The following is a 13,208-nucleotide window of genomic DNA, read 5'->3' as shown; positions in this document are numbered from 1 at the left end:
CTTGTGTCTGTCCTCGCCTTCCCTGGTGGCTGCCCAATTCTCAAAAGAACTGGGTTGTTGCCTCCCGCGGCACCGGCACCCAATTGCGTGGTGTAAGCAGTGCTCCTCCTCCCCACCCCTAGGCATTGCGTCACTCCCCTGCTCCCAGACCATCTGCGGCTCCCTATTACCACCTCTACATTCTAGTTTACACACTTGGGTCCTGTCCAGCATCGGGGGTGGAGTGTGATGTCAAAACTCTCCAGCACCTGGGGTCCCCCTTGTCTGGTTGTGGCTGAGGGTTGAAGGGCTTCTCACTGAACTGATTCTGTCAATAGACACTGTATTCATTCAATGCCAGCTAGATATCAATCAGATTCTGGGCCTTGCCCCGGGCCCTGGAGGAAGCCTGGGCTGCACCGGAAGCAGTCCCAGCCCTCAGGGAACACAGGATCTGGCAGGCAGAGTGGAGGCTGCCCACTCAGGAGGTTAAAATCTGGAGCCCAGTTGGTTTGGGTTTAAATTCTGCTCTTCCACTTCCTGGCTGTGTGTGTCCCTGAGCAAATTACTCTCAGAACCTCAGTTTGCCCAGCTGTCAAATGGGGATAAAATAACAGAGCCACTTCCTGGGACTTAGCTGGCCAGATTTAAGGAGACAACACCAGTAGCTCTTGGCCCAGAACACGGCGGCACTCACTCCATGGGGCATTTCATTACTGCTATACTAGGGCCATTCTAGTGCCCAGTGCATGGCACAAGTCTCAACTGAGGAAGCTTAAGCAAAGGTTCAGAAGGCAGGGTGATTTGGGACGGGGCTGCTGGGTGTGTCACGGTACTTCGGTGCACACACACTGACAGGTCCAAAGCATGACTTCCGTAAGGCTCATGTACACTTGGACCAACCAAGGTCAAGGCGGTAGTTCTCCTTTAATTGGCCCTGGGGGAGCTGGGCCACTTGGCTCAGGGGGCTGTAACCCTGGAGGGCACCTCCTGCCACCTAGGTGAAACAGACATTTCTCTGAACCAGCAAAGCAGTGGGCAGGACCTGCTGCTGCCTCCCAGGGAAGGCTGGCCTCTGTGAGCCCAGCAGGGACAGACTGGAAAGGGAAGGACAGACCAGGGAAGGAGGGGTCCTGTCAGACAGGTTCCCTCCAGAGCTTACTCAGGCCCTTGCAGGAGCATTGGTCCATGGGGTCCTGGGCTTCTCAGAATATGGTCCAAGGGCACGTGGGGCAGGGATGTTGGTGGTGGCGGGAGGTGTCAAGAACATTTTGCGCTCGCTGCTGCCCTGGTGTCGCTCCCCGGGCCTTGAGAACTGGTCTGCATTCAAAGAGAGTTCTGACTCAGTCTCTGAGCTGGTGACTTGCTCCAGGCCAGTGTGGTTACCTTGACCCCTGGGGCTCTCAGCCAACCACAAAGTGACAGTTGGCATTGACCGAGTACTTAACACTCTCTACGAGCTCGCAGATATGGTCTCCTGGCAATCCTGGGGAGTAGGTGTCTGTTAAGTTCATTTTTCACAGATGAGGAGACTGAAGGTCAGAGAGTTTAAGCTACTTGTTATGCAGCTAGTCATTGGTGAGGCTGGATCTCAAAGCTAGACTTACCAGAAACCAAGATCAGAACTCATAACAAAGTGCCCTGAGTTGCCTGTATGGTGGACCCAATGAGCCAGCAGCAATAGGTGTATTGGGTGAAAATCCACTCTAGCTGACAGGTTACCTCTGGTAATGTACCCATGACATAGATGAGCTAGCAGGGGCTTTGCTTCAGTGACTCACCTAAGGCCACATTGCTAAGGAGTGAGTTCAATTTAAAAAAAAAGAAAAAAAGCAAGTCGTAGGATATTGGATCTCAAAGCGGTCTCAGAGCCCATCTAATGCAAAGTTCACTTTCCAGACAGGGAAACTGTGGCCCAAAGAGGGTCAGGGCCTGGCCACCCACTGAATCTCTCTCTCCATCATCTTGGCCTGTTCACCCTGCCCTGTGAAGTGATGACCCCCTAATCTGTGAGTTCCATGGAGCTTTTGAAAAGAAATGTAAGGTGGATTGTGAGGAACAACCATTCAGTGAAAGGGTCCAGATTCTCATCCCATGAGAGAACTCCCTTGACACTCTGCCAAAATTTCCTGCTGGAATTTCCCAAGGTTGGAGAGGTGGTGGGGAGAGGGGAGGAGGAAGTGGAGGGAGGGGAGGGGGAAGAATGCAGTCTATGTCAACCAAGGTCACAGCCTGTCTTCTGGGTCCCCCCAAGTCCCAGAGCTGACCTGTGCTCCCTGGCCCTAGGGAGGGTATAGTTGGGGCAGAGCAGGGGCATGGAGGGGCTCTGGGGCCCTTGGGAGTGAGGGCTTCCATTGCTGTCCCAGCTCATTAGGGTCCCTGGAAGCCTGCACCCTTTCTCCCTTCATCCTGTCCATCCCTCCCTCCCCTCCTATAGCGAAGAGAGAGACTCACAGAAGCCCATGAAGTCACAGCTTCTCAGCTCTGCACCTGAACAATGTGAGTGCCTCTCACCTCTCTAGATCCTTCAGTCCAAGAAGCTGGGGGACTAATTGGCTGTGACCCTGACATTGAGAGACCAGGGCCTAACTTTGTGATGAAGAGTCTCACACGCTGCACTCATGTGTTCTACCAAAATTTGTTAGGCTCCTGGTTGGTGCAGGCAGTCCTATGCTAGGGACTGGGGTGAAGCTATGAGTGAGACAGACACGTGCCTGTCACCATGGAGCTCCCAGTCCCACGGTCTGGTTCTCAGTCTAAGGGTCCAATGTTCTGAGTCTATGAGAGCCTTATTTTGACAAAAGCAGTTCTATCAGAACTCTGATGTTGTGGAAGGAGGAAAGAGGAAAGAATGGGTGGGGAGAGAGGTGGGGGTCACACAAGGGCACTAATTCTCATGTACAAGTTCAGTAAATTTAACCTTCTGAGATCTATCACGCTTACCAATATGAATGTCTTAAACTACCATTGCTAGCGGAAGAGGGGCACTTGTCTCTTTCAGAGGGCCATTCACCCAAGCATCGCAAATGCTCTGTGAACATCCATTAATTAAGCCGCAATGAAATAGTTATCAACTGAAAATATATCTACTGCATACGTTCAACTGGCTACTGGTTTACCGATTGTGACTTAGCCACTGCTGTCATCATGCTTGATTTCCATGACATGAGGGCATTAGAAAATCCAGTTCATCTCTGGTGATGTGCACAGAGGTGCTGGGGACATACTCTGCTGAGGACATACTCTCTTGGGGACATCAATTCTAAGGACTCTGAATGGGCCCTCAGGTCTCGTCCATTCTCTGTCCTGGGGCTTCCTTTATGCTGGGAGCTTACAAAGATGGACCATGCATGCCAGACTCCTCCGGAAGAAAAGTTCTAGGTCAGCAGTAGCCTGGTTATCACTCCTGCAGTGTAAGTCTTTCCCTCCCTTTAAACCCTGAGTTCAGTAATCCTTTAGAGGATTACTCTGATGTTTAGAGCTTCTCCACTTCTCTGCCTTCTGCTAGAGGAAATTTCCTCTAAGTTCTGTGTTGGCATTAGGATGCGGAGGGCGGGGGTAGTGAAGGAGATCTACCAGATTCTGAGCAAGGACCTGCTATGAGTCAGGCAGGAGCTGAGCCATCGTGAACGGAAATTTTCCTCATCAGCATTTCCCCAGGGTACGGGAGGATGGGACTGGCTGGCTGGCATGGAGGTCTAAGATCCTCTGGACATCTTAGGGCAGAATGGCAGGTAGGAGCAGAAGCCCCCGCTCCAGGATTTACTGGGACACGTGGCACCTCTGCTTGTATTCGGGTTACACCAATGGTAGAAACACAGCTGGATTTGCTTAGGAAAAAAGGGGAAAGTATGAGCTCACATGTGAAACCAAACAGTGACAAGGGCAGGAATGGAGCCAACCTCAGTGAGGTCTTCCAGGTCCCTAGCTGTTCTTGCCTGCTTCTTTCTGCCTCTGAGGAACAGCTCAGTCTCATTCTTCTCCACTGTATATGTGGTTTCTTTGGGGAGGTGGAGAGGGGTGATTTTTAAAATGCTGATTTCTTTTCTTTAATGGTTATTGATTTATTTAGTTTTTTCCTCTTCTTGAGTAAACTTTAATCTATATTTTTCAAGATATTCTCTATTTCATACATTTTCATATATAGTGGCATAAAGTTGCTTATACTATCCACTTAGGATTCTTAAAACTTCTCTATCTGTAATTTCAGCCTCCTTTCATTCTTAATATTGGGTATTTGTGCCTTTCTCCCCCTCCTCTTCCTCCCTCCCTTCCTCCCCTCCCCCTCCTCCCCCTCCCCTCCCCTCCCCTCCCCCTCCCCTCCCCACTCCTCCCCCCCCCCCCTCCTCCTCCTCCTCCTCCTCCTTCTTCTTCTTCTTCTTCTTCTTCTTCTTCTTCTTCTTCTTCTTCTTCTTCTTCTTCTTCTTCTTCTTCTTCTTCTTCTTCTTCTTCTTCTTCTTCTTCTTCTTCTTCTTCTTCTTCTTCTTCTTCTTCCTCCTCCTCTTCCTCCTCCTCTTCCTCCTCCTCTTCTTCTTCTTCTTTCTTGATTAGTCTTGCCAGATGTTTATCCATTTTATTGTCTTTTCAAATAACCAACTTCTGGCTTTGTTGATCACTTTTGTGATTGTGGATTTCCTTTTCATTTATACTCTTATCTTTACTGTTTACTTTCTTCAACCATTTTTTTTTAAGCTTCTTTAGTTAGTTGGAAACTTTACTCATGTAGGTTTAAGTCATTCTTGTTTTAGAGTAAATGCACTTAAGACTGTATATTTCACTATAAATGTCATTTTAGTTCCATTCTACAAATTTCGTTGTGTGTTTATCTTTTTATCCTCAGTACAGAATATTTCATAATTCCCATTTCTATTTCTGTTGATGTCTTTGAGGGGGCTCAGCAAATAACTTCCTTTCCTCTCCTGGATTCCTGGATTCTGATCTGAGAGATAAGACAAAGTATCTTGGTGGTGGGGGTGGGGCGACTATCTTTTTTTTTTTTTTTTTTTTTTAATGATAATGATAAGGTTGGAGGATGAGGATGAGGGTAGACGTGCCAGCCAAATGGCTTTCCTAATAGAGAAAATGGGGGTTTGGCAGCCTTAACCCCTAGTCACTGTGATGCTGTGGGTGGTGGATGGGGAACAGAGAATGACCACTGCCTGTGGGCAGCTCAATGCCAAGAAGAGAAAGGAAGTTGGTGAATCAAGCAAGACTGTTTTATTTCCCCCACATTGACCAGTCAGCTTAGAGACTCTTCCGCCCTGGGGCAGAGGACCTAAAAAGGCAGAGAAAGGCTGAAATTGTTATGCTAATTTGCCTCCCTCCAGATAGGAGGAAACATCAGGACTAGGAAAGAAATGTTCCTACAACAATTTTCTATTTGAACTCATGACATATTTAGGATTGTGTTTTTTAATTTTCAAAAATACACCTGTTGTTGTTTTTAATCTGCCTTTGCTGTTGTTGACTTCTAGTTTTGCTGTATTGTGGGTAGAGAATGTGGTCTGCTTCATATCCACCTCAAAATTTGCACAGGCTTTCATTTATGATCCAACACAAGGGCAATTTTTATAAATGTTCATATGTGCATGACAACCATGAACCCATTCCTTTTGTGAATTCCTCAGTTCTTCCAAGTAATTCTTCCGGTTTTTGCTTTACTTATTTCAAGGCTAATAGTTAGATGTAAAAAGCTTATTATTGATGGATCTTTTTGGTGAATTCTTACTTTAATCATCTTGTAGTGTCTTTATTAATATTTCTTTGCCTGAGGTGTATTTTGTCTGATATTAATGTTACTACGTCAGCTTTCTTTTGGTTAGTATTTGCCTGGTATATCTTTTCCCATTCTTATATTTTCAGCCTTTCTCTTTTTCTTTTTCTTTAGAATGTTTCTCCTAACCAGCATGGTATTGTATTTTGTTTTGATCCAGTGTGACATTCTCTGTCTTTAAAGAGACAAATGAAATCAATTTACATTTATAATGACTGTTGGTATATTTAGACTTACTTCTACCACTTTATTTTCTTCTTCTGTTTACCCTAGCTTTAAAAATGATTACTTCTCATGTTCTGTCATCTATTAAATTTACAGTTTTTATTCTCCTTTTTTCTCTGATAGTTTCAAAACTACAGCTGTATTTCTGTTGTTTAAATTTTTAAAAAATTATTTTTATTTTTTGGGGGTAATTAGGTTCATTTATTTTAATGGAGGTACCAGTGTACACATGCTCTACTACTGAGCTATGCCCTCCTTCCCGTTTAAATTTTTAATATTGATAGCTAGATAGATATTTTCCCAACAATGTCCAAAGCAGGGCTGTCCCAGCAGAAATATAATGAGTCATATGTGTTATTTAAAATTTTCTAGTAGCCACATTACAAAGAAAAAGAAACAGGTGAAGTTAATTTTTAACAATATTCTTTATTTAAAATAATATATCAAAAAGAGTATTTCAAAATGTAATCAACATAACATTATTATAGATAAACAACAAGTTTATACTGTATAGCACAGGGAACCATATCTAATATCTTGTAGTAACCTATAATGAAAAAGTATGAAATTGAATATATGTATGTATATGTATGACTGAAATGTTCTGTTGTACACCAGAAATTGACACAACATTGTAAAGTGACTATACTTCAATTTAAAATATATATATAGCATTATTAATGAAATAGTTTATATTTTCTGTGCTAAATCTTGAAATCTGTTATGTTAAGTATTTTACACTTAACAGTGCATCTCAATTCAGACCAGCCACATTTCAAGTACTCAGTAGCCACACTTGGCTGGTGGCTGCTAGATTAGATAGCACGAATCTGAGGTTATTCAGCCCCTCTGTATGCCTCCAGGAGAAGACAATCACTTGAGCAATTTTTTGGTATCCTCTGAATTCCTCCTTCCCTCTTCCTTGTTACTTTGTTCTTTTTCATGATCAGTTTTATCAATATCTGATCTACACGTAATACTCATGCAATTTTGGTGAGTTTTAAAGAGTGAATAAACCCATGCAATCACCACCAGAATAAAGACAGCAAACAACTGATTTTTGCTTTCTTCCCCCTAGATTAGTTTCGCCTTTCCCCAGATTTCATGTAATTGGGCTCATCCAGTATGTGCTATTTTGTATCTGGCTTCTTTCCCTCAACATGCCTTTGAGATTCATCCCTTTGTTACATGTATCAGTAGGTTGTCACTTTGTTCATTGTGAAGTAGTCTTCCATTGTGTGACTGGACCACCATTTGTCTCTCCATTCACCTGCTGGAGGACACTTGGGTTGTTTCTAGGTTGAGGCTGCCATGAACATTCATATACAAGTCTTTGGGTGGACGTATGTTGTCATTTCTCTTGGTTAAATAATACTTAAGAGTGGACTGGCTGAGTTGTATGGCAGGTATTGTTTAACTTTATAAGAAACTGCCAGTTTTCCAAAGTGGTTGTGCCACTTTAGGTCCCTCAGTGTTGTCTGAGATTCCCATTTGCTCCACATCTTCTCCAACACTTGATATGACTAATAATGTTGAGTATTTTTTCATGTGGATGAAAAATACATGTATTTTTCATACAGATGACATCATTTACAATGAAAAATTCATCTATCTTCTTTTGGGAAGTATCTGTTCAATTCTTTTGCCCGTTTTAATTGGAATATTTCCCATTTTCTTATTGAGTTTTAGCTGTTCTTCAGACATTTTATATATTACTATTTTTTAAAACTGAAGTAGTGTTGATTTAAAATGTTACATTAGTTTCTGGTGTACTATTACTCATTTATCAGTTATTTGTGCTGTGAATATTTTCTCCCAATCTGGGGCTTGTCTTTTCATTTGGATTATTTTTCTAAGTGGAATAATTTCCAGCAATTCCAGCACCAACTGTTTAAAAAGTGTCTTCTGTGTTGTGTTACTCTGGCATCTTCACTGAAATCAATCGACAGTGTGAATGCGGGTCTATTTCTGGATTCTCTGTTTTGTTCCATTGATCTATTTGTCCTTAGGCCAACATCTCATTGTCCTAATTACCGTAACATTTTAGTAAGTCTTGAAATCAATTCCTTGTTATTTTTATCTGGAATTTCATCTCCACTTGTTTGTTTTTTTTAACAGGTGGGTACCGTACAGGTTTACAGCGTATCAACTGAATCTGGTTTGATGTATCTTACCATATCAGTCTAATCCTTAACATTGTCACTTGTACCGTCTCCATCTTTGTGGAGGTCTTAATCTTTACTTGCTATGTCCCAGATGGAACCTCTTGGTTTTAGATGAGAATTTCTCTCTTTTGCAGACACTAGAAACTAAGTGAGTGTTTGTCATTTTGCAATGTGCACATTATCACACACACAAAAATATCTCCCTCTTGTAGGCTTCTTTGCTTGGACATATTTCCCTCTTGAACTAATTATATTCTTTAAGGTAAAATTTTAATTAGGATTATATAGTTTTTATAGTCAGTGGTTGTGGTGGAGTTGCTTGGTTGTCCCTCAATATTTGTTCTATCTATTTGCAGAGTAAGAGGATTTTGATCTGGGCAGATGGCCATCTTGCTAAGGACTACGTTTTCTAGCCTCCCTTGACTTTGGCTGGTAAGATGCGAGTGGGAGTGATATATGTGCAGCTGACAGATCCTACTCTGTAAAGGAAACAGTGTACTTTGCCCTTTCCCTGTTTCTGCTAATGGGAAGGTAGATGCAGTGGAGAGCCATCTTGAACTCTGGGGACAAGAGCAATGCTGCCGGAATCACAAAACAACAAAACATAAGAAACCTGAGGCCCTGACACCTTGAAGCTGTTATATGAGCTACTTAGGCCCAGACTGCTACAGAGGGAGAAATAAATTTCTGTCTTCATGAGCCAGTAGAATTTTGGATCTCAGTCGGATCAGCCAAACTTCTATCTTAATATAATAATTAGATTTACCGAAATCATTTACTAACTTATTTTTTCACTATTGCTTCTTGATATTCCCTCCTTTTCGGTTTATATTTCCTCTTGGCAGAGAACATCCCTTAGGAGGTTTTTCATCAAGAGTTTGGGGGGATGAAAAATTCTTAGCTTTTGTAAGTTTGATGATGTTTTCATTTTGTTTAGTGATAGTTTAGCTAGGTATATTATTCTAAGTTAGTAATTAATTTTCCTCAGCACTTGGAATGCCTGAAGGTGTTATTGCATTGTTTCCTTGCCTCTTTTGTGGTCAAGAGTTCTCATTTTGGCTTATTTATCATTTCTTTGTGGGTAACCTTTTATTTTAAATTCAATAGATTTTAAAAAATTGAAGTATAATCAGTTTACGGTGTTGTGTCAATTTCTGGTATACAGCATAATGTTTCAGTCATACATGCACATACATATATTCCTTTTCATTTTTTTTTCATTAAAAGTTACTACAAGATATTGAATGTAGTTTCCTGTGTTATACAAAGAAATTTGTTGCTTATCTATTTTATATATAGTAGTGTGTATCTACAAATCCTGAACTCCCAATTTATCCCTTTTTACCCCCTGGTAACCATAGGTTTGTTTTCTATGTCTGTAAGTTTGTTTCTGTTTTGTAAATAAGTTCATTTGCATTTTTTTTTTAAGATTCCACACATTAGTGATATCGTATGGTATTTTTCTTTCTTTTTCTGACTTATTTCACTTAGAATGTCAATCCCCGGGTCCATCCATGTTGCTGCAAATGGCATTATGTTATTCTTTTCTAATGGCTGAGTAGTATTCTATTGTATAAATATACCACAACTTCTTTATCCAGTCATCTGTTGATGGACATTTAGGTTGTTTCCAAGTCTTGGCTGTTGTAAATAGTGCTGCTATGAACATTGGGGTGCATGGATCATTTTGAATTAGAGTGCCTTCTGCATATATGCCCAGGAGTGCGATATCTGGATCATATGCTAAGTCTGTTTTTATTCTTTTGAGGAATCACTACTGTTTTCCTTAATGGTTGTATTAAATTACATTCTATGGGTAACCTTTTTCCCCTTCAAGGTCGCTTTTAATATTTTCTCATCATCTTTGATATTCTGCATGTATCTGGGTGGAATTTTTATTTTTATTTATTTAGCATGGCATTTGTTGGGTTTATTTTGAGAATATGTGCTTTTTTTCACTGCTTGAAAATTCTCAGCTATTATCTCTTTGCATGTTGCTCTCCTGTCATTCCTTCAATATCATACTTCTAGAAATTTCTGTTATATGTATACTCAATCTTCTAAAGTTATTTTTCATTTCTCTTAACTTCTCTTACATATTTTCCATCATTTTTTCTACATTACCTCCTAAATGAATTCTTCAGTGCTGTCTTTCTATTACCCAGCTCTCTCTTGGTGTCTGGCTTACAGTTTATACCATCTTTTGAGCTGCTTTGTCAATGACTATAATTTGTATATCCATTTGTTCTTCATTCATATCTGTTTGCTTTATATTATGTTTCTGTTGTTTTTATTCCTGTCCTTATCTCTCTGAGGAGCTGAAGCATGTTTATTTAAAAGCATTTTGGTTTCATTATTCGAATTTCAACAGTAGTGATTTCATCTCCTGATTGGACTTGGATACGGATTCATCCCCAGTCAAGCCTCCAGTTAAAAACACAGCCTAGCTGACACTTTGCAGCCAAGGGAGACCTTAGTCAGAGGAAGAAGCTAACCTCTACCCGGACTTCTGACCCACAGAAACTATGAGAAAATAAACGTGTGTTGTTTTAACTCATTAGATTTGTGACAATTTGTTTGACGATTAGAGGAGTAATTATACATGTCCCTGTATTTGATTTATAGCTTATGAAGTTCCACCTTTAGTATGAGTGAAACTCTTGGAATGTATATACACTGTAGGGGATAGTCCACCAAAATGTGAAGAGTGGGTTATACATGGATGGGAGAACATGGGCTATTTTTATTCTCATCTATACTTTTAGTATACCAAGTTTTAAAATATTATATCTATATGGAACAGCTAAAACTATTTGCTTAAGGTAAATATTTCATTAAAGAATAATAACATACTCACTGTAAGTGGCACAAATCTTAAACGTTCAGTTTGGTGAATTTTTACAAGGTGAACACATCTATGTAATCACCATCCATGACAAGAATCAGGCTACTAACAGCATCCCAGAAGCCTCCCCTCTCATCTTCTTGGTCATTAACTCCAAAAAGATAATCGTGAATTTGACTTTTATCACTGTAGGTAAGTTTTGCTTGTTTTCGAACCTTTTATAAGTGGAATCATTGAGTATATTTTTTTGTTTTTGACTTTTTTATTTAACATTATGTTTGTGAAGTGAATAATGTTGTCCTGTGTAACAATAATTCAATCATTTTTAATACTTTTTGGTATTCTGTTGTGTGAATATACCACAATTTAGCTATATATTCTACTACTGATGGATATTTTGGTAATTTTCAGTTTGGGACTTGCTATGGGCTGAATGTGTCCCCCACAAAATCTGTATGTTGGAATCTTAACCCCCAATGTGGTGGTAAGATATTCACTGGTCATTTGGACAGCCCCTTTTTTGATGTCCCTATACAAGTCTTTTGCCCATTTTCTGAATGAAGCTTTTTTTTTCACAGAGTCTGTAAGAGTTCCTTATATATTCTGGACATGAGTTCTTTATTGAAAATATGTATTGTAAATATCTTCTACTCTAATTTGGTTTTTTTGTGTGTGAACAAAAGTTCCTATGCCGATGAAGTCTAATTCATCAATTATTTTTAAAAGATTAGAACTTTTTGTGTCTTACTTAAGAAATCTTTTCTTAGTCCAAGGTCTATGTCCAATTCTCTTATGTTTTCATAAAGGTTTATTGTTTTACCACTTACATTTAGGTTTATGATCCCACAGAAATTTATTTCTACACATGGTGTGTGGTAGGGATCAAGATTCATTTTTTTCCCATATGGATATCCAATTTACTCAGTACCATTTACTGAAAAGAGTTGCCTTTCTCCCATTACACTGTAGGGACATCTTTGTCACAAAGCAAGTGACATATATATATATATGAGTCGCTTTCTGCGCTCCATTCTGTTCTGTGGTTCTGTGGGTGGTTTTTTTTTTTTTTTTTTCTTCTATCTTTGTACAAATATCACACCATCTTAATCTCTTCAACTTTATAATTCTTAGTATTTAATGTAAGTAAGTCTTTTAATTTTGTTCTTCAGTATTGTCTTGGCTATTATTGGCCCTTTGTATTTCCTTATACATTTTAGAATCAACTTGTAAATTTCCACAAATATTTGCTGAAATTTTGATTGGAATTACATTAAATCTATAGATCAACTGGAGGAGAATTACATTCTTTCCAATATTTAGTCTTCTGATGCAAGCTCTTAGTATATTTATTTAGGTCATCTTTAATTTTTCTCAGTAATGATTTGCAGTTTTATGTGTAGAGATATTGTCCATCATTTTCCCCTAGGTATTCGATGTTTTCTGATGGTATTGTAAATGGTGTCATTGTTTATTTTCCATTTTATTATTGTTTATTGCTAGTATATAGAAAGGCAATTGATTTTTTGATGTTGACATTTTACCCAGGGACTTTGCTAAATTTGCTTGTTAATTTTAGTCATTTAATTGTTAATTCTTTTGATCTTCTGTGTATACAGTCATGTTGTCTGTAAATAGTACCAGTTTGTCCTTTCTTTCCAGTTGTTATACTTTAAACTTTTGTCTTGTCTTACTGCACTGAATAGGATCTCTTCTACAATATTGAATAGAAGTTATGATAGTGAACAACCTTATCTTCTTCCTAACCTCTGGAGGAAAACTTTCAGCATTTTGCAATTAAGTATGATGTTTGCTGTACTTTATGGTAGATATTTTATTAGATTAAGGAAAATTTTCTATTTCTAGTTAAGAATTTTTATTCTGAATGAATATTAAATTTTATTGAATGCTTTTTATGCACCTACTGAGATAATTATATGATTCGGCCCTTTATTTTGTTAATATTGTGAATTATCTTGACTTTTAAAAATTTTATAATTGTTAAATCACCCTTGCTTTCTGGAATAAACCCAACTTGATCATAGCATATTATTGACAACATTTGGTAATGTTTATTTATTTTAAATGTAGCCTCTTTAATAGGTGTGTAACGGTATCCCATGTGGTTTTAATATGAATTTCCCTAGTGACTAGGAAATGAAACTGAGCATCTTTCCAGCTTCTTATTTACCATTCATATATCTTCTTTTGTGATGTGACTGTT

General features: G+C 39.4%; 1 long non-coding RNA gene across 1 annotated transcript; it reads left to right on the top strand.

The window, feature by feature from the left end:
* Window positions 1-2,894: 2,894 nt before the first annotated feature.
* LOC123612895 (uncharacterized) lies at window positions 2,895-13,043 on the top strand. Its single transcript, XR_012506571.1, has 2 exons — window positions 2,895-3,713; window positions 8,499-13,043. It is a non-coding gene; the product is annotated as an uncharacterized LOC123612895 (long non-coding RNA).
* The last annotated feature ends 165 nt before the right edge of the window (window positions 13,044-13,208 follow it).

The sequence above is a fragment of the Camelus bactrianus genome, chromosome 4 (assembly GCF_048773025.1).
Source record: "Camelus bactrianus isolate YW-2024 breed Bactrian camel chromosome 4, ASM4877302v1, whole genome shotgun sequence".
In the NCBI taxonomy this organism is placed as follows: domain Eukaryota; kingdom Metazoa; phylum Chordata; class Mammalia; order Artiodactyla; family Camelidae; genus Camelus; species Camelus bactrianus.
Note: the sequence above shows the minus strand (reverse complement) of the source record. Positions and strands in the feature narration are given on the sequence as shown.